The sequence below is a fragment of the Dendrobates tinctorius genome, unplaced genomic scaffold (genome assembly GCF_039654945.1).
Source record: "Dendrobates tinctorius isolate UK_male_01 unplaced genomic scaffold, ASM3965494v1 ptg000058l, whole genome shotgun sequence".
NCBI classification, from domain to species: domain Eukaryota; kingdom Metazoa; phylum Chordata; class Amphibia; order Anura; family Dendrobatidae; genus Dendrobates; species Dendrobates tinctorius.
The window spans coordinates 23,255,713-23,278,466 of record NW_027361726.1 but is presented as its reverse complement, the minus strand read 5'-3'; the positions used below and the strand labels follow the sequence as shown (position 1 = coordinate 23,278,466).

The window sequence follows — 22,754 nt, the reverse complement described above, 5'->3', positions numbered from 1 at the left end:
ATTCGAACCCGAATCTCCTCTCTCATGTTCTTGTTGAAGTGGTCCTTCATCGAGCGCCAACGGATTTTGATTCGCTTCACTGTGAAGGGGGGGAAAAACCCCAAAATTAATTGGATAAGTTGCTCGTTGTCTATATCGAGTGTGGCTTCTTCCTGTTGTGAAGCCTATAGATAAAATAGAAAAAAAGAATTTTAAGTAAAACTGAAAAAAAATTGTATTACAACTCTGATTAAAAGACTACTTACACCCCGTCTTTCCTCCTGAGACACATGACCCTGACGACCCTGGGAAGAATCATCTCCACTTGACTGCTCCTACTCTTCATCAGTGGCAGGTACCTGTAAATAAATTACATGATTTAACACATGTGTACTATTGCCACTCAATACATACCAATCAGTATAGCAAATGTGATTACATAATCTTTGTCGGGTCCACTCTGGGAAGAAGTCAGTTCTTCTCTTGAGGACAATTTGAAGAGCAGGCAGCAGTCAAGTGAAACACTACAGAAAAGAACGGAGAAGAAAAATTAAACTTCCAAAAATTAAACTTAAAGATCCAAAAACAATGTAGAAAAAAAAAACAACTATGGACACCAATACTTACATTACAGGCAGTAGTCCAACAGAACAGCAGTCAGCACAGGCCAGGGACAGACGGCAACACCAGGAGACAACCCCACCACCAAGACACAACCAGGAGAAAACCACTGCACCAGGAGATAACCAGGAGAACACCGCTGCACCAGGAGACAACCAGGAGAAAGCCGCTGCACCAGGAGACAACCAGGAGACAACCACTGCACCAAAAGTCAACCAGTCTACAAGGAACAGAAAAAGTATTGAGAGAAAACAGACATTTTCAAAGCTTCTATATTTACATAGTGTGATGAACAAAGCAGGATTTAGTGCTCCAATGTTGAATAGCAAGGCCTTTTAGTATGATAATGAGATAAGGCCCAAAACAGAACTTCAAAGCTTGAGTAGGAGCCACGCCAGCATGGGGCAGGAAGGGGCCTGGGGGCTTCAATTAGAATATACCTGTCAGCTAGACGCAGAAATACACATCCATTATCCCCGACTCCATCCTAGGATAATGGATTATGAGCACATCTTTCGAGTTATGGACTCTTGAAAAATATCCGCGTGACCCTGAGGAAATCGCGCATCGGGCAGTGCGACTCCTGAGTTGGTGAGGGCTCTGGAACCTGAGACATAGAGATTGGCCCTCCACAGTGACCCAATGGGGCCATGTTTGCTCTCCACACGACAGGCAAAACAAACCGCATTCACTGGTACCTCTCATGTTCTGATCCGATCATGCTGTTGAAAGTTACCCCCTTTCTTAAACGTTGGGAATAAGTTCTGCAGGGATCTAAAGGGTGGAGATTACTAGCCCACCCTCTGACACAGGGGGAGGAGCCTAGCGTGCTTAAGAACTTGCAGCACATGGCAGAGACTCTCTCTCTCTCAGATGAACCAGACGATGATGATCTAAGAAGGAACTGGGGACAGATCTGCCAAGGGGAGCAGCGGCCACGCTTTGGGATCTGTCCGGCAACTAAGATTCTTGTACCTGTGGATTGCAGAGCTCCCGGCACCCACATGCAACCTACAATCTGGTAAATTGACCTCCAGCTTAATATCTCTAAGTCTTGTACCCTTATTGTTATATTTTACTCTGACTGCAAATCCACTGTAATTTCATTGTATAGCTTATTGTATATTTCTGCAATTATCTAGTGCGCCCTTAAGGCTATTAAACCATAAAATTAATTTTGGGCTGATGCTTTTACTCTGATTACGAATCTTAGAATACCCAGCGGGTAACAGGACATCCTTCCCGGTGGCCATTTGCTCTAGGTGCAGTTCCCTTACTGACCTGAAAGACAAAGGGGGCGCTGGAGAGCTGTGCCTGGGTAGTTACGTCGCATTGGTGACGTGGGAGGAACAGGTCCTGTTCCTCCACACATAGACAATGTTGTCCTCACCAGGACAGAAAGCAGCACCAGGAGAAAACTGCTGCACCAGGAGCCAACCTGGAGCCAGCCACTGCACCAGGACAGTCAACACATCTGAAAGTAACTGAAAAAAAAATCAGTTCAAAGTACAAATAGCCAGTGTTGTAGTATCGTCCAGAGAGTCATGGCCTTGCAGTGTCCACCCTTCCTTTTATAGATCTATCAATTAGCAGGTGGTTGAATCACTTCCTGGACCAACTCATTAAAATTACGCATGCATATTGAACGTATGTGCGTACGCACGTCCTTGTGTACACATGCATTCCCATAGACAGTAATGCGTTTTTGACGCCCTCATCTGCATGTGCATGCATGCGCTTATTTGATGGATTTTTGCTGCTTCAAAAAATGCAACATGTTGCATTCGCCGGACCCCGCCGCACACCGAAAAATGATGCTTGCATATGCTGACGCATGCGAAATGATGCAAACGCTTGCCCCTCGTACACCATGTTAAAGATAGGTACACATGACGCATTCGGATTGCTGTGAATGAAACGCTGCGCACACAGACGCAAATGTGAATCCAGCCTTACAGAGAACACTAGTGCAAAATTAGTAATTAGGTCAGTTGATCCCCTGGATCAGGTCTCTTTTACACAGTGCATTTTAGCTTCTACCTGAGTCTAAGGCTGGAGTCAGACACAACGTATAAAAATACGGACCATATTTTACGGTCGTAATACGCAGAAATGTTCCCTAAACAGTGATCCGTATGTCATCCGTTGTCAAGGCGTGGCTCCGTTTTTTGCGCATGTAATCATCCGTATGTAATCCGTATGGCATCCGAATGCCGAGATTTTCTCGCAGGCTTGCAAAATGGACATATAATGGAGCCCTATGACAGATTAAAACCCAAACGAAAGAATAGATATAGACACATAGATTACACACATATATATATATATAATAATAATAATAATAATAATCTTTATTTATATAGCGCCAACATATTCCGCAGCGCTTTACAGTTTAACAGTTTCAAAACACAAGTCATAAGTAACAACGCTAACAATACAATAATTAAAGCAAAATAAGACGAAATAAGACGACCCTGCTCGTGAGAGCGTACAATCTACAATGAGGTGAGGGAGATACAGAGTACAGGTGTGTATTTACAATGGTGTATTTACAATGAAGGTCCAGCCATCTTGCAGGAGTGAAGGATGGATGGAGATAGTGAATGGGCTACGCACGCACACTTACACAGAGAATGACTTTGATTAGTGAATGTGATAGGCCGCTCTGAACAGGTGTGTTTTGAGGGAGCGCCTAAAACTATGCAAATTGTGGATAGTCCTGATTTCTTGGGGTAGAGCATTCCAGAGGATAGGAGCAGCACGGGAGAAGTCTTGGAGTCGGGAGTGGGAGGTACGGATTAGTGCAGAGGTTAGTCGAAAGTCGTTTGCAGAGCGCAGCGATCGGCTAGGCCGATAGACAGAAATGAGAGAAGAGATGTAAGGGGGTGCCGCACTGTGGAGAGCTTTGTGGGTGAGAACAAGTACTTTGAATTGGATCCTATAATGAATGGGCAGCCAATGTAAGGACTGGCGAAGAGCGGACGCGTCCGAGTACCGATTACCCAGATGGACGATCCTGGCTGCTGCATTGAGTATGGACTGGAGAGGGGATAGTCGAGTGACGGGGAGGCCAATTAATAGAGCGTTGCAGTAATCCAGGCGAGAGTGGATCAATGCAACAGTGAGGGTTTTTGTTGTTTCCATAGTGAGAAAAGGGCGGATTCTAGAGATGTTCTTTAGGTGTAAGCGGCAAGAGCGGGCAAGGGATTGTATATGGGATGTAAAGGAGAGATTGGTGTCAAACATAACACCCAGACAGCGCACCTGCTGCCGGGGTGTTATTGTGGTACCACCCACGGAGAAGGAAATGTCAGATTTAGGGAGGTTAGTAGACGGCGGGAGCAGAAGAAGTTCAGTTTTGGAGAGGTTGAGTTTCAGATAGAGAGCGGACATGATATTGGAGACTGCGGACAGACAGTCACTGGCGTTCTGTAGTACAGCGGGGGTAAGGTCGGGGGAAGACGTGTATAGTTGTGTGTCATCAGCATAAAGATGGTACTGAAAGCCAAATCTGCTGATGGTCTGTCCAATTGGGGCCGTGTAGAGAGAGAAAAGAAGGGGGCCAAGGACTGAGCCCTGAGGTACCCCGACAGCAAGAGGAAGAGGAGATGACGTGGAGCCAGAGAACAAAACACTGAAGGAGCGGTCAGAGAGATAGGAAGAGAACCAGGAGAGTGCAGTGTCCTTAATGCCTAGTGACTGCAGCCTAGAGAGTAGGAGATGGTGGTCAACAGTATCGAAAGCTGCAGATAGGTCAAGAAGAATGAGCAGAGAGTGGTCACCGTTACGTTTTGCTGTCAGAAGGTCATTGGTCACTTTGATGAGTGCAGTTTCAGTCGAATGTAGGGGGCGGAAGCCGGACTGTGAAGGGTCTAGAAGGGAGTGAATGGAGAGGTAACGGGTAAGGCGGGAGTAAACTAGGCGTTCCAAAAGTTTAGAGATGAAGGGGAGATTGGAGACTGGTCTGTAGTTGTTTGTGCAGGATGGGTCGAGAGCAGGTTTCTTTAGTAGTGGAGTAACGATGGCGTGTTTGAAGGAGGATGGGAAAATGCCCGAGGAGAGGGAGAGATTAAAGATTGTAGTTAGGTGGGTTGTGACGACTGGAGAGAGAGACTGGAGGAGATGTGAGGGAATGGGGTCGGTAGTGCATGTAGTCGGACGAGAAGAAGAGAGGAGTCTGGAGACTTCTTCTTCTGTTATGGGATCAAATGTGGAGAGTGAGCCAGGGGAGATGTAGGAAGGGATGGGAGTCACAGCACTTGGTGGTTGGGAGCAGATTTCTTGACGGATATTATCTATTTTTTCTGTAAAGTGGGAGGCCAGGTCATCAGCACAAATGTCTGTGATAGGGGCTTGTGCTTTTGGCCTGAGGAGGGAGTGAAAAGTGTCAAAAAGTTTCTTGTGGTTGTTGGCTAGTGAGGAGATCAGGGTGGTGAAGTAGGTCTGTTTGGCAAGGTGAAGGGCAGCGTTATAGGTTCTTAACATAAATTTGAAGTGGATGAAGTCTTCTGGTGTGCGGGTTTTTCTCCATAGGCGTTCAGCACTACTGGAGCATCGCTGGAGAAGTTGAGTTTGCGATGTGAGCCAGGGCTCTTTTACTCTGTGTTTGGAGGTTCTGAGGGTGAGGGGAGCTACTTGGTCAAGGGTGCTTCTAAGAGTGTCATTGTAGTGATGAACAGCCAGATTAGGACAGGAAAGAGAGGAGATTGGGGACAGACATGAGTGTAGGGAATCTGAAAGTGTCTGAGGGTTAATAGCTTGTAGATTTCTGACTGTGTGGTAGGTAGGAATGAGCTGGGGTGGGCGAGGATTTGTGAGCGTGAAGGAGAGAATGTTGTGGTCAGAGAGTGGAAGCGGTGAGTTGTTTAGGTGGGAGATTGAGCAGAGCCGGCAGAAGACCAGATCAAGGGTGTTACCGTCCTTATGTGTCTCAGAGGTTGAAAGCTGTGAGAGGCCTAGAGAGGTGGTTAGTGATAGAAGCTGGGATGCAGATGTGGAATTAGGGCTGTTAATGGGGATGTTGAAGTCTCCCAGGATGAGGGTTGGTAGTTCTGAGGACATGAAGTGTGGCAGCCAGGCTGAAAAGTGGTCAAGGAAGAGGGTGGGTGAGCCTGGGGGCCGGTATATGACCGCTACCCTGAGGGAGAGGGGACGGAAGAGCCTGATGGTGTGGACCTCAAAAGAAGGGAATAAGAGTGATGGGACTGGGGGGATGACCTGGAAAGTGCATTGTGGGGACAGGAGTATGCCAACTCCACCACCAGGTCTGTTTGTGGGTCTCGGGGAGTGAGAGAATTGTAAGCCACCGTAGGAAATGGCAGCAGGAGAGACAGTGTCAGAATCCTGAATCCAGGTTTCAGTGAGGGCCAACAGATTAAGAGAGTTGTTCAGAAAGTAGTTGTGTAGGAAAGGAAGCTTGTTACAAGCAGACCGTGGATTCCAGAGGGCACAATTAAAAGATTGAGATGAGGGAGTGCAAGTAATGTTAATCAGATTATTGTGGTTTCGATATGAGGTAGGGTAGGGGTCGAGGTTGGGGGATGGTGGACCAGGGTTGGGGGAGATGTCCCCTGAAATCAGTAGGAGAAGGAAGATAAAGAGCAAATAGTTGTTGGAATTGTAAGTAGTTTTTTTCTGCGATGTGTTTGGGCAAGATGGGCTGAGGTTTCTCAGGAAGGTGAGGAGTGTGTGGGAGCTGTACATGGGAGAGGGAAGTATAGAGGGGCTATATATATATATATATATATATATACATACACATGTCATTGAGACGCATATATATATATATTTTTTTATTTAATAGAGTTCTACATAGCAGAATAGCAGCAAAATGAATTGCCGGCTTTTGTTAAAGGACACCGGTGCGTATTTCTCGCAAGTCACATGTCTGGTCTGTGTGTAATCCGTATTTTTCTCGCCCCCATAGACTTGCATTGGCGTATTTTGCCTGTAATATGCTGACAATCGCAGGCATGCTGCGATTGTCTCGGCCCGTAAACTATGGACGAGAAATATACGACTGATGGGAGCTGCCCCATAGAGAATCATTGGTCCGTGAGCAATGCGTTGTTTTTTACGCCTCTTACTCGTCCGTATTTCTCTCTAGTGTGACGCTGGCCTAACAATCCCAACCATCATCACCATCGTTCCCTAGGTTACTGGTAATTAGTCCCTTCACCAAGGCCGGCGTTAGGGGCTGGCAGACCAGGCAGCTGCCTAGGGCCGCCGCTCCTCCAGGGGCCCCCAGCCAGCGGCACATCACACAGCCGCTATGGGGCCCCTGTGAGTCAGGGGGGCCCGCCTGCCCCCAGCGCCGACTCCCACCGCCGCATTGAAGGAGGCAGTGATGAAGGTGAGAGCGTCAGCTGACGCTCCCTCTCCCATCATTTCCCGCTCTGCCTCTCACACAGCGGGGGCGCGATGACGTCATTGCGCTCTCACTGTGTGCCAGAAAGAGCAGGAGGAGACAGGAGAAAGGAGCAGCGCAGGCACAAGGAGAAGGTGAGGAGTATTTTTTTTTTAATCAGTGTGAGTACTGGACTGTGGGGCCACTCTGGGGGGACTATATACCATTTTGGGCTGTATTACACCATTCTGGGAGGGTTATATACCATGCTCGGCTGTATCATACCATGCTGGGAGGGCTATATACCATGCTGGGCTGTATTACACCATGCTGGGGGTGCTATATACCATGCTGGGGGGGGCTATATACCATGCTGGGCTGTATTACACCATTCTGGGAGGGCTATATACCATGCTGGGTTGCATTATACCATGCTGAGAGGGCTATATACCATGCTGGTCTGTATTACACCATGCTGGGAGGGCTATATACCATGCTGGGGGGCTAAATACCATGCTGGGCTGTGTTACACCATGCTGGGAGGGCTATATACCATGTTGGGGGGGCTATATACCATGCTGGGCCGTATTATACCATGCTGGGCTGTATTACACCATTCTGGGGCGGCTATATACCATGCTGGGCTGTATTATACCATACTCGGCTGTATCATACCATGCTGAGGGGGGGGCTATATACCATGCTGGGCCATATTATACCATGCTGGGCTGTATTACACAATTCTGGGGGGGGCTATATACCATGCTGAGTTGTATTATACCATGCTGGGCTGTATTATACCATTCTGGGGGGCTATATACCATGCTGGGCTGTATTATACCATGCTGGGCTGTATCATACCATGCTGGGGGGGCTATATACCATGCTGGGCTGTATTATACCATGCTCGGCTGTATCATACCATGCTGGGGGGGCTATATACCATGCTGGACTGTATTACAAAATTCTGGGGGGCTATATACCATGCTGGGCTGTGTTATACCATGCTCGGCTGTATCATTCCATGCTGGGGGGCTATATACCATGCTGGGCCGTATTATACCATGCTGGGCTGTATTATACACCATTCTGGGGGGGCTATATACCATGCTGGGCTGTATTATACCATACTCAGCTGTATCATACCATGCTGAGGGGGGGGCTATATACCATGCTGGGCCGTATTATACCATGCTGGGCTGTATTACACAATTCTGGGGGGGCTATATACCATGCTGAGTTGTATTATACCGTGCTGGGCTGTATTATACCATTCTGGGGGGCTATATACCATGCTGGGCTGTATTATACCATGCTGGGCTGTATACCATGTTGGGCTGTATTATACCATGGTGGGCTGTATTATACAGCCCACCATGGTATACAGCTTGTATACCATGGTGGGCTATATACCATGCTGTGCTGCATACCATGGTGGGCTGGGCTGTATACCACGGTGGGCTGGGCTGTATACCATGTGGTGCTGGGGTATATACCATGTGGTGCCGGGCTATATACTATGCAGCTGTGTTATATACCATGGGGAGTACATTTTACATTATATTCTATAGGGGGAGGCTGTGTTATATAATATGGGGGGCTACATTATATTCTATGGGGGGCTGTATTATATTTATTATATTCGATGGGGGCTACATTATACTATATGAGGAGGGCTACATTGTATTCTATGGAGGGGCTACATTATACTATATAGGGGGTGGGGCTGCTTTATATTCTATGGGGGTTACATTATATTCTGTGGAGTGGCTGCATTATACTCTGGGGTAGCTGCATTATTCTCTAAGGGGTGGCTGCATTATACTATAAGAGGGGGGCTGCATTATATTCTATGGGGATTACATTGGATTATATAATGGGGCTGCATTATACTCTGTGGGGTGGCTGCATTATGCTCTATGGGGTGGCTGCATTATACTGTATCGAGGACTATGGGGAATACATTATATGAACTACGGGGTGCATTATGCTATGGGAAGTGAATTGTACTACATGGGTGACTATGGCGGTGCATTATACTATATGGAGAACTATGAGGAGTGTATTATACTATATGGAGGACTGAGCAGTATATTTTAATATATGGAGGACTGAGCAGTGTATTTTAATATATGGAGGACAGAGGAGTGTATTATACTATATGGAGGACTATGGGGCACATTATATTATATGGAGGACTATGGGGTGTAAACTGTAGATGTGCTGCTGATAACATGATACTGGTGATCTGCTAGGGTGTGTGAACATGTTGTGGATTAGTCTGCTGCATTTTCTGCAGAGAATCCATATCTCATGTCAGAAACCGCAGGATAAAACACATGCATTTTTCCTGCGGATTCCTAGCATGTGTACAGCGGATTTGATGCAGGTTCTAGTGAGGTTTGGCAGTGTGGATGAGAGAGATTGATTTGTATGTCCCGAAACGTACGCTGCAGCTGCGATTTCGCAAAAAAGAAGTAACATGCTGCGGAAAACAAACTACAGCAAATCTGCGTGGAATTTTCTGCAGCATGTGCGCGGCGGATTTGGTTTTCCATTTGATTACATAGTACTGTAAACCGCATGGAAACTACTGCGGATCCGCAGGATCAAATTCGCTGCGGTTCCGCAGCAAAAACCGCAACATGTGCACATACCCTTAGTGATCCATTAGTGATTGTTCTGTCCCCATCATTCTTCCTCAGATGGTGGAAAGAGGCCGGGAAACAAGTGTTGAACGACTTCAATATTGTCGATCGCACTCATTTAGCATCCTGAACTCAGAGCATGTAACTACAACCGAAATGCTTCTGTGTGATGTGCAATATGTTAGCCTTTGGGGCCCCATTTTAAACTTTACCTAGGGCCCCACTTTGCCTAAAACCAGCCCTGCCCTTCACTATATCTCCTAGAAGTGGCCGGACATGCACAGTTTTCTCCATTCATTTCTATGAGAGCTCAGAATATTCTGGGACTGCACTAGGCAAGAGTTAGTGTTCCTATAGAAATTAATGGAGAGCGAGTTGTTATAACAGAGAATCAGCAAATCCCTGTAATAGCAGTAATAAATGTAAATAGCAATAATCCCCATAACAGCAGTTCTGCTCTCTCACCCCCAGATGTCGCTGTGATACTAAAAACCAATACGTCTCAGGAACCTTGTTTCTCTCTTCTCGTTTCTGCTCGGGAGATATTTGGGCTTCACTGAACCTTCAGTTGTAGGAGAAGGTGAGTGCTTTCCTACTGTTTATATGTCCTTGTATTAGGAGCCCTTGATTCAGACATCTAATGAAAATGCTGGCAACCTAAAAGGAGAAAGATTCACAATGTTTAAAGAGAAATGAAGTGTGTGACCAGTGAAATAAAGGGGTTAACATGCTGTACGTCTCCTGTAGAAAGTATTACCTGAATGCAGGATAATATTCAATAAGTCAATATGCATTGCAATATTACACAAGCCGATGAAAACCCAATTGTCGCCATTGTCTGCAATGGGAGTTTTCATTGCTATCTGGTGAAGTGCGGAACCGCCGTACAGCTGCTTGGTGTTTCTGGAGCAGATGCATGAAATATGGAACACTCCATCGACATGAATGCAAAAAGTCAAATGTTTTAATAAATTTTCTTTATGCAAATGTACACTAAGTCCACATTCCCACGTGATGCAGCGGGTTTCACAACTATGCGTTAAAATCTTCCAAAATTCGGATGCAAAAGCTTCAACAAATCTGTGTCGTGAACAAGAACAACTGGTAAGGGCACACTTTCCAGATGTACAGTACTGGCCTAGTATATTTGAAAGATCAAATGCACACGTTGCAGATATTCTCCGTGCGTATATTGACCTTCAGTGCGAGTGTAAAGGCCCCGTCACACTAAGCGATATCGCTAGCAATATCGCTGTAACATCACTGGTTTTTGTGACGCAGCAGCGATATTGCTAGCGATATCGCTATGTGTGATACTTACCTCCGATCGGCTCCCCCGCTGGTTATCGCTGATCGCGCAAGAACGTCCTGGACCGTTTCTCGTCCTGCTGGGCTTCCTGTGGCGCCGACGAGCGACGCGTGGAGCCGGGCGGGAGGACGCAGGATCGCCGCGTCTGACAGGTAAGTAACGACCCCCGACCCCAGCGATGTCGCTGGTGAGATCTGCCTGTGTGGCAGCTCACTAGCGACCACTTAGCGATGCACCAGCGATCCTGACCGCGTCATATTGTTGTTGGGATCGCTGGTGCATCGCTAAGTGTGACAGTACCTTAAATCTGCAGTTTGTCAATTCTTTGTTAATTTTCTTTGCAGATTCCTCTTTTGCACAATTTACAGGGTGAGCTCTGCAGGAAAAATGGCTTGAAATAATTTCTTATTTTGTTGCATGTGCTACAGGCCTCATTCATATACGAAGGGTTGTTTTTTTTTGCATTTAAGTAAAATTAATTTATTTTGATCAGCGTTTTTTTTTTTTATCCCATTATCATCCTCCTTTTTTGGCAGTGTCCGGTTTTGTCATAACATTTAATTGTTGTAGCAAGAAAAAAATTGAAATGTTGTATATTCCCCAAAATGATATCAGTATAAACATTAGCTCGCACGAAACAAGCCCTGACACTGCTCTATGGACAGAAAAATAAAGTTACGGGTTTCAGAGAATGGCAGCACAAATCAAAATGATCATTTTTTTTATTTCTGATTTTGTTTTTCTCTCACTTCTTAAATTAACTGCAAAAAATAAAAAGAGGGGGAGCTCACTAAGGCGGTAAATGAGGGACACCAGCGGGTTTAACAAAGGTAATCCACTCACCTGATGTGGTTGTGAAGGGTTGCAACCACCTAAGGAAGTTTTGGCCGCTGCAGATCCCAGGATGCAGATAAAACAATAGAGAAGAGAAAAGCCGGGATTTGTCCACGCTAGACCACAAGGAACCAACCGAAGATGCAAGCAAACCTTTATTCACATTCAAGCCAACGCGTTTCATGGCCTCCTGGCTAGAGTTGAGCGAAACGGGTCAAAAATTTCAAAAGTCGCCGACTTTTGGCAAAGTCGGGTTTCATGAAACGAAACCCGACCCTAGGATGAGGTCGGCCACGAGGTCGGCGACTTACGCGCCAAAGTCGCGTTTCAAAAGTTTGTTTTGCGCTCTTTTTCAGCCAATCAGGATCCACGGACACTGTGGGCAACGTGATGACATAGGCACGGGTCACCACCATCTTTCAGAAGGGCTTGCAAGTGATTGGCTTGCTTTGGTGGGCGTCACAGGGGGTATAAAAGGGCGTGCACGCCGACCGCCATCTTCTGCCGATCTTAGCATAGGGAGAGGTTGCTGCTGATTCTGTAGGGAGAGTGTTAGGCAGGGAAGAAGAAAAAAAAACTGCTTCTGCTGCTAGCGATTGTGCCTGTACAACACACCAGTCACTGTGTGTGCAGTGCAAGGGGAGGCTATATTGTGGTGTATCAGTGGTGTTGGTTGTTGGGCTGCCTTCTAAGGCTTCCTGACAGCTGCATTGCTGTTTACCCACTGCTCTGCAAACTGCTTTTTTAAAAGCAATCCCAATTTTTTTTTTTTGTCCTGCTGAGGTACTGAGCTGCAAACTGCTTTTTTAAAAGCAATCCCAATTTTTTTTTTTTGTCCTGCTGAGGTACTGAGCGTGCATTTTTTCACACCATACAGCGGTGTACGCTCCTCACACAGTACCGTGTAACGGCTGTTATCACAGCCACAGTGAAGCTATCAGTGTGTCACTCTGTGAGAATAAGTCGAGGACATGTTCCGTTCTTACAGACCTGCACTCTAGGGAGATTCCTACTCTGCCAAATTCTACATACACCTTGTAGTTTGTGATACACTAGCCAATTTCTGCCTGTGACATAGCGCTGTGATATTCAGTGGGCCTCACACAATCCAAAAGTGTCCAGTGTCCACAAGTGTCTGCAGAAATTCAAAATCTCCCTTATCCTCTAGTCACTTTGGTCACAGCTGTGCCATCGAGCCTGTGACATAGCGCTCAGATATTCAGTGGGCCTCACACAATCCAAAAGTGTCCAGTGTCCACAAGTGTCTGCAGAAATTCAAAATCTCACTTATCCTCTAGTCACTTTGGTCACAGCTGTGCCATCGAGCCTGTGACATAGCGCTCAGATATTCAGTGGGCCTCACACAATCCAAAAGTGTCCAGTGTCCACTAGTGTGAGCAGAAATTCAAAATCTCACTTATCCTCTAGTCACTTTGGTCACAGCTGTGCCATTGAGCCTGTGACATAGCGCTCAGATATTCAGTGGGCCTCACACAATCCAAAAGTGTCCAGTGTCCACTAGTGTGAGCAGAAATTCAAAATCTCACTTATCCTCTAGTCACTTTGGTCACAGCTGTGCCATTGAGCCTGTGACATAGCGCTCAGATATTCAGTGGGCCTCACACAATCCAAAAGTGTCCAGTGTCCACAAGTGTCTGCAGAAATTCAAAATCTCACTTATCCTCTAGTCACTTTGGTCACAGCTGTGCCATCGAGCCTGTGACATAGCGCTCAGATATTCAGTGGGCCTCACACAATCCAAAAGTGTCCAGTGTCCACTAGTGTGAACAGAAATTCAAAATCTCACTTATCCTCTAGTCACTTTGGTCACAGCTGTGCCATCGAGCCTGTGACATAGCGCTCAGATATTCAGTGGGCCTCACACAATCCAAAAGTGTCCAGTGTCCACAAGTGTCTGCAGAAATTCAAAATCTCACTTATCCTCTAGTCACTTTGGTCACAGCTGTGCCATCGAGCCTGTGACATAGCGCTCAGATATTCAGTGGGCCTCACACAATCCAAAAGTGTCCAGTGTCCACTAGTGTGAGCAGAAATTCAAAATCTCACTTATCCTCTAGTCACTTTGGTCACAGCTGTGCCATCGAGCCTGTGACATAGCGCTCAGATATTCAGTGGGCCTCACACAATCCAAAAGTGTCCAGTGTCCACAAGAGTCTGCAGAAATTCAAAATCTCACTTATCCTCTAGTCACCTTGGTCACAGCTGTGCCATCGAGCCTGTGACATAGCGCTCAGATATTCAGTGGGCCTCACACAATCCAAAAGTGTCCAGTGTCCACAAGTGTCTGCAGAAATTCAAAATCTCCCCTGTCCTATAGACACCTTGTACCTTGTTTTACATTACTATATAGTTTGTTGGATTTTGTTTACATTTCTACCAAAAATGAGGAAGGCTGGTGGAAGAGGCCGTGGAATTGGGCGGGGGTTGGCAGCTGGTAATGATGGTGTTGGTGGTGGATCTGATGGTAGTGGCAAGAGCAAAATAGGACCGAATGCAGGAGGTGTTGAGCCTGTGTCATCGTCTGGCTCCATAAGGCTTCGAAGGCTTAGTTTTCTAGGAGTTGGCAAACCGCTTTTAAAGCCAGAGCATCAGGAAAAAGTTTTGTCTTACATTGCTGACTCAGCCTCCAGCTCTATCGCCTCCTCTTCTTCAGTTGTAAAAAGTAAAAGTACTGAGTCGTCATTGGAGGCTCATGTTCATGAACCACACCTTTCCTTGTGTCCTTCACCCCAACCAAGATTGAAGGATGACGCAGGCCATACTACTGATTACTCCATGGAGCTGTTTTCACATATCATGCCTGGATTATCAAGTGAAATGGTGAATTACCCAGGCCAAGATGAATCTGACATGGAGTGCACTGATGCACAGCCGCTGATGGATGATTCTGCTGGTACATTCACTCAGAGCACTACATTGTCCTCGCAGTGTACAGAGCCAGATTCTGACCCTGATGAGACTCAGGTGCCCCTTCCCGCACACTATACCACCATACACGGTGACACAGAGGAAGGTGCACATGACATTGAAGAGGAGGTGATGGATGACCCAGTTGTTGACCCAGATTGGCATCCATTGGGGGAAGAGGGTGCTGCTTCCAATAGCTCAGATGAGGAGCATCCACAGCAGACATCGACATCGCAACAGCTGTTATCTGGCAGGCCCAGAGCACTCCAAAGACAGGTTCCAAAAATCAAAAGAGTTGCTGGACAGCTTGTCCAGAGGGTCAAAAGATCACAGCGTGCTAGGCCGCAAAATGTCTGCCAAAGTAGGAAGAGTGCAGTGTGGCACTTTTTTGAACAAAATCCTCATGATCAGGCCAAGGTTATCTGTAAGAAGTGCGCAAAGACCTTTAGCCGAGGGAAAAATCTGAAAAATTTGAATACCAGTTGCATGCTTAGACATTTAAACACCATGCACTTGCAAGCGTGGACACAACACCAAACCTCAAGTGCCACATGTGCAACTGATCACAACGAAGGTAGTCAGCAACGCTACATTGTTTCCCCCACTGTAAGCCCACCGGTTAGCACAGCAGCAAATGTTGAGGTGTCGTTGCAAGGCCACAGCAGTCAGGGAATCCCACTGTTATATCAACGAAAGACTGATTCTAGGCCATCAGAAAGAACACCAACTCCATCACCATCATCAACCCTCTCTCAGTCCGCCCTGTCCACCGCTACTTCCACCATATGCAGCTCTCAAGTCCAGCTCACCCTCCTAGACACTATGAGTAGGTCAAGAAAGTACTCAGTCTCTCATCCGCGTACACTGGGTTTGAATGCCCACATTGCCAAACTAATCTCGTTTGAGATGATGCCCTTTCGGTTGGTGGAAAGCGCAGCTTTCCGCGAACTCATGGCCTATGCAGTACCACGCTATGACCTACCCAGTCGCCACTTCTTCTCTCGCAAAGCCATCCCAGTCCTCCACCATCATGTGAAAGACCGCATTGTCCATGCACTCAAGCAGTCAGTGAGCGGAAAGGTGCACCTCACAACTGATGCATGGTCCAGTCGGCATGGCCAGGGCCGTTACGTGTCCATCACTGCGCACTGGGTTAATGTGGTGGATGCAGGGTCCACAGGGGACAGCGGTGGTGGGACAGTGCTGCCTAGCCCACGGTATAGGAAACAGTTGGCTGTAGGCGTTCGACCCTCCTCCTCCTCCAGAAGCGAAAGCTCGTCCACAGAGCGCAGTCGTACGAGCACTCCATCTGCAGCTGCCACTGTTGCACACGAGGTGTCCCCCTATCGAGCAGCTAGTGGAAAGCGTCAGCAGGCTGTGTTGCAGATGATGTGTTTGGGCGACAGACACACCGCCGAGGTGCTGGCCGAGTACTTGAAGCGACAAACTGAGTCATGGCTGGGCAGTGTACATCTTGAGGCAGGCAAGGTAGTTAGTGATAACGGCCGTAATTTTGTGGCAGCCATAGCCCTTTCAAAACTCAGCCACATACCTTGCTTGGCTCACACCTGGAACCTGGTGGTGCAGTGCTTCCTCAAAAATTATCCGGAGTTAACAGCCCTGCTCCAGAAGGTGCGAAGACTGTGCGCGCACATCCGCCGGTCGCCTGTACACTCCGTTCGTATGCAGAAGCTGCAGCGATTGCTCCACCTTCCCAACCACCGCCTCATTATCGACATTGCAACAAGGTGGAACTCCACCCTGCACATGGTGGAGCGGCTGTGCGAGCAGAGGCAGGCCATAATGCATTTGTGGGAGGATACACGGCCAGGCACTTTGAGAGCAGACATGGAGTTGACAGGTGTGCAGTGGTCGAAGCTGAAAGACCTCTGTAAAGTCCTTCAGTGTTTTGAGGAATGCACACGGCTGGTAAGCGCAGACGACGCCATCCTAAGCATGAGCATCCCACTTATGCGTCTGCTCATGCAAACTTTGTCCTTATGGAGCAGGCTTCTGCAGCCAATGTTGATGAGGAGGAAGAGGAGGAGGGAATCCTTGATGACATTCAGCCATTGTCTGCTCAGGGACCTCTCCTGGACGAGGTGGAGGAAGAAGAGGAGGAGGAGGAGAAGGATGATGGGGATGATTACTTAGGGGAGGAGGATGCATCTCGTGGGGCAAGTGAAAATGTTGGCGTGGCAAGGTCTGGTACAGGGTTTGTGCGTGACTGGAGGGATGTGGATTTGCCAGAAAGTGCTCCTCCACCCAGCACTCGCAGTGCATCATTGACACCGGGAACATTGGCCCACATGTCAGATTATGCCTTGCAGATCCTAAAAAGGGACCCCCGCATTGCCAAAATGATGAACGATGATGACTACTGGTTGGCCAGCATCCTGGATCCACGCTATAAAGGCAAATTACAAAACATCATGCCACAGGAGAACCTTGACCTAATATTGGCTAATAAACAAGCAACTCTGGTAAATCGGTTGCTTGAGGCATTCCCAGCACACAGCAGCGGTGATGGTTCTCACACGAGCCGTACGGGCCGGGGTCAGCTTGGCAGAGGTGTTTGTGGTGCACACAGCAGAAGTGGCGTTGGAGACAGGGGTTTCATGACAATGTTGTGGACTGATTTTTCAAGTACCGCTCACACAACTGGTAATACTGCATCGATGGAAAGTGACAGGAGACAGCAGTTGTCAACTATGGTTACAAACTACTTTTCCTCCCATATCGATGTTCTCCCACACAGGTCATTCCCCTTTTACTATTGGGCCGCTAAACTGGACACCTGGCCTGAATTGGCACAATATGCCTTACAGGAGCTCGCTTGCCCAGCTGCAAGTGTGCTATCGGAAAGAGTCTTCAGTGCAGCTGGATCAATCCTGACAGAAAAAAGGACCCGTCTGTCAACCCAAAATGTGGATGATCTAACCTTCATTAAAATGAACCACGCATGGGTTTCCAAGGATTTTGTCCCACCTTCCCCAGATGACACATAGGGTGACAGAAAAATGGCTTGCTTTGGTCCACCTCTTCCTGGGACTTGACCTATTTCACCTTTTGCATCAGCTGAATGTCCAACATCAACATATGCCACTTTCTAAAACTCCCTAACTGTGCTGCCTCCCCCCCCCCATGGCCGGGGTCACCACCTAGCGCACGACACCGTGCGAGTGCCGTTGCCCTGGACAGGTGGGTAGGCCGACTCTTGGGCGCGGGCACTGGCACAGGGTCCCTCATAGTGCAATCAAGTGTCTCTGACGGTGGTGGTGCACATCCGCCGTCAGACACACTGCCGTACTATGAGGGGCCCAGTGCCAGTACCGACCCCCACGAGTGGGCCCCCCTTGCTTAGGCAGGGCCCCAGCATTTGCAATCTTTACCTCTCCCTGCTCCTCCGCTGTGTAGTCTGGGCCGTCAAATCCATACTGTGCCTGACACCGTTTGAGCCTGCCTCCTGATGTATAGACATATATTTTGAATGTGTACGCTATCCATACATGTTATCTGGGGATACGGTACCCTTTCTCACCTTTGTGCAATCACGTGCAATCCATACTGGGCCTAACACCGTCTGAGCCTGCCTCCTGATGTATAGACATATATTTTAAATGTGTACGCTATCCATACATGTTATCTGGGGATACGGTACCCTTTCTCACCTTTGTGCAATCACGTGCAATCCATACTGGGCCTAACACCGTCTGAGCCTGCCTCCTGATGTATAGACATATATTTTGAATGTGTACGCTATCCATACATGTTATCTGGGGATACTGTACCCTTTCTAACCTTTGTGCAATCACGTGCAATCCATACTGGGCCTAACACCGTCTGAGCCTGCCTCCTGATGTATAGACATATATTTTGAATGTGTACGCTATCCATACATGTTATCTGGGGATACGGTACCCTTTCTAACCTTTGTGCAATCACGTGCAATCCATACTGGGCCTAACACCGTCTGAGCCTGCCTCCTGATGTATAGACATATATTTTGAATGTGTACGCTATCCATACATGTTATCTGGGGATACGGTACCCTTTCTAACCTTTGTGCAATCACGTGCAATCCATACTGGGCCTAACACCGTCTGAGCCTGCCTCCTGATGTATAGACATATATTTTGAATGTGTACACTATCCATACATGTTATCTGGGGATACGGTACCCTTTCTAACCTTTGTGCAATCACGTGCAATCCATACTGGGCCTAACACCATCTGAGCCTGCCTCCTGATGTATAGACATATATTTTGAATGTGTACGCTGTCCATACGTTATCTGGGGATACGGTACCCTTTCTAACCTTTGTGCAATCACGTGCAATCCATACTGGGCCTAACACCGTCTGAGCCTGCCTCCTGATGTATAGACATATATTTTGAATGTGTACGCTATCCATACATGTTATCTGGGGATACGGTACCCTTTCTAACCTTTGTGCAATCACGTGCAATCCATACGGGGCCTAACACCGTCTGAGCCTGCCTCCTGATGTATAGACATATATTTTGAATGTGTACGCTATCCATACATGTTATCTGGGGATACGGTACCCTTTCTAACCTTTGTGCAATCACGTGTAATCCATACTGGGCCTAACACCGTCTGAGCCTGCCTCCTGATGTATAGACATATATTTTGAATGTGTACGCTATCCATACATGTTATCTGGGGATACGGTACCCTTTCTCACCTTTGTGCAATCACGTGTAATCCATACTGGGCGTGAGAACGGCTGGCGAGCTGTTATGCAAGCTACAGCACCTGTGGTTTGCATACGTAAGTTTTTCATTTTTTCAGGAATGACGGTTAGGCCTAATTCCGGAACTGCGGTTGACCTGCACTTACTGGGAAATCATTGTTCGCGGGTAATAATTGTAATCAGTGATCCCCATCACTAACGTTGTTCAGCGGGTTATCTGCACCTGTAAGCGATAAACGCTGGCCTTTTCAGTGTAGCGCACATGCAGCCACGGACATGTAAGGGCATGACACACCAGTTATTGGCCAATCTCATGTGCCAGAGCCTCACGTGTCCCTCTAGTAATCCGGACTCGGACCGCGGGGCATGACGGAGTCTCGTTCGTTAACGGAATTAAGCTTGCAATGTGTGCATCTGTTCTGTAGCTGGCATGGTTGAGGTTTCCCAGGTGGAGTCGAATTTAGCCGTAGGCTCCACTCCTGGTGGTGCCCTTCTGGACATTCCTTTAAGGTTCAGCTTTGCAACCATACTGCCCACGTAAAACAAACACTTTGCCTTCATGAACGCTGTTTGGAGGGTCATGACTCGTGGGAATAACGCCGCCCAATCAGTTAACCTGCTAGAGAGATCGTTTGTTGCTCCCAAGCATGACATCACACTCCCTAGGAAGAAGGTAATGCCACTGTGGCGACCGTACTCCTGGGGGCGACACAAGTGCACTGATGCCCAGCCACTGCTCGATGAATCTGCTGGTACATTGACCCAGACCACTACATTCCCCTCGCACGCTACACGGCCTGAATCTGACCCTGATGAAACTCAGGTTACCCTTCCCATATACAGTTCCATCTTACACGGTGACAAAGAGGAAGCTGCAGATGAAAGTGCAGGTTCGGCCCACCCGCCATCAGACACACCACCGTACTATCAGGGGCCCTGTGCCAGTGCCGTCGCCAACGAGTGGGCCCCCCCTGCTTGCTCAGGATCACAGCACTTGCAAAGTTGAAATACTGTGCAGTGAGATGGAAGATGGGGACGACGAGGAGTCCAGACAAGTACAGGGATTCCCTAGCGAGGAGACTTATTTGATTGTTTTCAATGTTGGGACAGCAATTTTTGGGGAGCACTATACTCTGGAGAATGATAGATGGGGCCCACCATACACTGGAACATTCCAGAGGTGGACATCAGACACTGGAGCAGCATTTACAGGGCCCATTATACACAAGAGCATTAGAAATGGGGCCCATTATGTTTGGAGCATTATTTGGGCCCATAAGACAGTGGAGCTTCATCCATGGGGACCAACATATACTGTAGCATTATGTGGAGCTCATCATATACTGTTTCAAACATTATATGGGACCAATGATTCTGTATGGAGAAATAGATGGGCCTCGTCATGAGATGTAAAAAGTGAAGTATTTTTCATTGTACTATACCGCTATTTCTCTGCCGTATCGGAGCATAATGAGTTGTGGTATGTGTTAAAGGGGCGCTCTTTCGCCCAGGGCACATGAAAACCTGGAGCCAGCCCTCCCCCCCACAACTGTAGCCAAATAACCCCCATTTTTCAGTGCGTAACTTGTATTATGAAGTTAATTAAGGTTGACAAGCTTAAGTAAGAAGAATTGATGCTTTTGGCATTCAAATGGGCACTGTTGGTGTGTTTCCTGTCCTCCTCTCACTGCCGACTTTTATTCCCCATTGACTTACATTGGGTTTCGTTTTTCGGTACGACCCCGACTTTTCCCTATAATCGGACCATCTTGCTCGACCCGACTTTTGGAAAAGTCGGGTTTCACGAAACGAAACGCGACCCTAAAAAAACAAAAGTCGCTCAACTCTACTCCTGGCCACTTCATCAGGGCAGCATTGTTACAGTCAGTTAACAAGAAACCATTATATACATTACACAGATGACATCTGAATGATGTCAGTTCCTGTGGGAACGCCCACATTGAACTGAAAACCCTGAAAGTTGTCATCCTGATGGAAAAACATTATAAAACTGTAGATAAAAACATTTATCTAATCTAAAATGCTAATACTGAATATTCAACATATATAAAAATATAAAATTATGTAAATCGATGTGCAATTCAGCAAAAATGATTGGAGCTTAGAACCCATGTTTCAGCGGCTAAACAATGGATTGAGAACATTATTACCAATTCTAGCAGCTTTTAGCTTTTGCAGTCATTAAGGTTACCGTATTTTTCGGACCATAAGACGCACTTTTTTCCCCAAAAATTTTGGGGGAAAGTGGGGGGTGCGTCTTATGGTCGCAATGCACGGTACCTGGTGCTGTGGTGGCAGCGGGCGAGGCTCTGCGGTGCGGTGGTGGCAGCGGGCGGCACTCTGCGGTGCGGTGGTGGCAGCGGGCTGTGCTCCGGTGCAGGGGCGGCGGCTCCGCCGGCGTTTCTTCGCAGTCCGGAGGCCCCCCGCACACCCCTTGCTGGGCGCCGCCATGTTGCGGTGGCCTCCGGGAGCATGGACGCCGGCAAGATGGTCGCCGGTCCGGGGACGGCGCATGCGCAGCTTCAGATCTCGTCCCGAGATCTCGGGGGACGAGATCTCGTTGCCGAGATTTGAATCTCGTCCCCCGATATCTCGACACGAGATCTGAAGCTGCGCATGCGCCGTCCTCGGACCGGCGGCCATCTTGCCAGCGTCCATGCTCCCGGAGGCCACCGCAACATGGCGGCGCCCAGCAAGGGGTGTGCGGGGGGCCTCCGGGCTGCGACGAAACGCCGGTGGAGCCGCCGCCCCTGCACCGGAGCACAGCCCGCTGCCACCACCGCACCGTAGAGCACCGCCCGCTGCCACCACCGCAGAGCCCAGCTGCCCCAGCACAGCTGCCCCTGCCCCAGCTGCCCCAGCACAGCTGCCCCTGCCCCAGCCCAGCTGCCCCTGCCCCAGCCCAGCTGCCCCAGCACAGCTGCCCCTGCCCCAGCACAGCTGCCCCTGCCACAGCTGCCCCTGCCCCAGCACAGCTGCCCCTGCCCCAGCACAGCTGCCCCAGCACAGCTGCCCCTGCCCCAGCACAGCTGCCCCTGCCACAGCTGCCCCTGCCCCAGCACAGCTGCCCCTGCCCCAGCCCATCTGCCCCAGCACAGCTGCCCCTGCCCCAGCACAGCTGTCTCTGCCCCAGCACAGCTGCCCCTGCCCCAGCCCACCTGCCACAGCACAGCTGCCCCTGTCTCAGCACAGCTGCCCCTGCCCCAGCACAGCTGCCCCTACCCCAGCGCAGCTGCCCCAGCACAGAGCCGCCGCCACCGCACGAGCCTGGACCACTGAATGACCCCTGTGACTACTTCTCCAACTGTGCCGGATCCCTTCCCATGTAAGCTGAATTCGGACTGTAAGAC

The 22,754-nt window shown here is 48.4% G+C and overlaps 1 protein-coding gene across 5 annotated transcripts in view; it reads left to right on the top strand.

The window, feature by feature from the left end:
- The window catches only part of DGLUCY (D-glutamate cyclase), a 227,913-nt gene that overhangs the window by 70,282 nt on the left and 134,877 nt on the right, over positions 1 to 22,754 (top strand). For 2 of the 5 annotated variants that reach the window (XM_073578170.1, XM_073578171.1), the window contains one exon: positions 10,066 to 10,174. The exons of 2 other annotated variants lie outside the window; for them this stretch is intronic. The gene's annotated coding sequence lies outside the window, so the exon portion shown is untranslated. Of the gene's footprint in view, positions 1 to 10,065; positions 10,175 to 10,306; positions 10,327 to 22,754 lie in introns of those variants that run through there. One more of the 5 variants, XM_073578175.1, reaches the window with a different exon arrangement.